This window comes from Chenopodium album, chromosome 3, assembly GCF_948465745.1.
Source record: "Chenopodium album chromosome 3, dcCheAlbu1.1, whole genome shotgun sequence".
Lineage (NCBI taxonomy): Eukaryota > Viridiplantae > Streptophyta > Magnoliopsida > Caryophyllales > Amaranthaceae > Chenopodium > Chenopodium album.
This window is the reverse complement of record NC_137836.1, coordinates 24,035,655-24,037,315: the sequence shown is the minus strand read 5'-3', so window position 1 is coordinate 24,037,315 and position 1,661 is coordinate 24,035,655. Positions and strand designations below refer to the sequence as shown.

The 1,661-nt window shown below is 39.8% G+C and overlaps 1 non-coding gene across 1 annotated transcript; it reads right to left on the bottom strand.

Moving 5' to 3' along the window:
- Window positions 1-963: 963 nt before the first annotated feature.
- Window positions 964-1,070, bottom strand: LOC145625760 (small nucleolar RNA R71). Its single transcript, XR_014110665.1, has one exon. It is a non-coding gene; the product is annotated as a small nucleolar RNA R71 (small nucleolar RNA).
- Window positions 1,071-1,661: the final 591 nt, after the last annotated feature.

Sequence of the window (1,661 nt, the reverse complement as noted above, 5' to 3'; positions counted from 1 at the left end):
GTTTGGCTTGTGACGTTCCCAGTAGAGTCTTTCATAGTTGGCGCTAGTTAGACCTCTAAAAGATAGCTTGGCGAGCTCTTTTGATTGCATTGTCTATCTTCCCTCGCAATACTCGAATTAATCAATCTCCAACCCAATTAGTGTGCATCTATTGCAAGTATATGTGGATCCTAATTCCCTAGTGTTTGATATACTGATTTACTTTGTGTTTGCTTGTTTGTTTAGTTGATTTAGACAATCTATATATATTTCTTCTTACGTTTTGAGATAGCTTAACTTTAGCAATAATTAGCTTCCCTCCATTCCCTTGGGTTCGACCCTTGACTTGCCTCTATACAAGTATTTGGGTTGGTTAAGTGTTTACAAATTCAGTTTTGACCGTGGGAGGATTAGTTTCAACGACCTAGTCTCAACCTGCGTCAAAAATGGCGCCGTTGCCGAGGAATGGCGTAGTTGTTTGCTATTGTTATTGAGTCTATTTCACCTTATCCCGAAAATACAAAAAGATTTTTCTCTTTTAGGCTACATTTGTAGTCGTGCTACTAATACTTTCCTTTGTGATTGTGTGTGCAAGTGAACATGGGAGAAGTCCTAAGGATTACATTGAAGGAGTTCGAAAATCCGGGTGCATATAAGTATGAGAGCGGCATTGCTCCATCTTCAATTCCGGAAAGTGACTTTGAAATCAAGCCGGCAATGATAACTTTGATTGAAAGGCGACAATATAGTGGTGGAACAAATGAAAGTCCCCTCAATCATCTTATGGAGTTCGAGAAATATTGCAACACGATTAAGGTGAACGGGGTTGCACAAGACTTCATAAGGCTCAAGCTATTTCCTTCCTTTCTAATTGGAAGAGCTCAAGAGTGTCTAGACAAGGAAGTGAAGCCTAATTCCTTAAGAACTTGAGATGAAGTTACTAAAGAATTCCTTTCCCGTTTCTTCCCTCAAAAGAAAACGGCAGAGGTAAGAGCTTTGATTCAAGGTTTCAAGCAAGGTGCTAGGGAAAGCCTTTATGAAGCATGGGAGAGACACAAAGATTATCAACGCGAGTGTCCTCATCATGGAATCCCCACTTACCTAATCATTCAAATTTTTATGGTGGTTTGAGTCCTCAAGGGAGGTCAAGTCTTGATGCCGGAGCCGGAGGCCCAATCATGAACAAGACCGAGGAAGAGGTTGTTGATATTATTGAGGATGTAGTTAGACACTACATGGAATGGAAAGATGGTGAGAAAGAGCCGACAAACAAGAGTAGCACTACGGGATGCTCAATTGATCAACTCAATGTTATTAATAATTTGTCCACGCAAATTTCGAATTTAGGGAAAGAGGTAGTATCTATCAAGGTTAAGCTCGAGAGTGCAACTTCACAAGCACCAATTCTTCCCTCCCAAATTAAGGGGAGAGGTACCCTACTCGGATTTATTCCAAAGATCCAAGGCTAATGTGATAGTCTCTATGATCAATCTTCTACATCTAGGAGTTGGTTAGAGGATGTCATTGAGAACCAAACCAAGGTGTTGAATTCTAATATAACCCTTAGTAATGAGAAGATTAATGACATGATGACTTATAGTAAGGGGTTAGAAAACCAAATTTCTCAATTGGCTAATATGTTGAAAGAGTTTGCTAATCTTTCTTCTTTGACTTCACAAGGC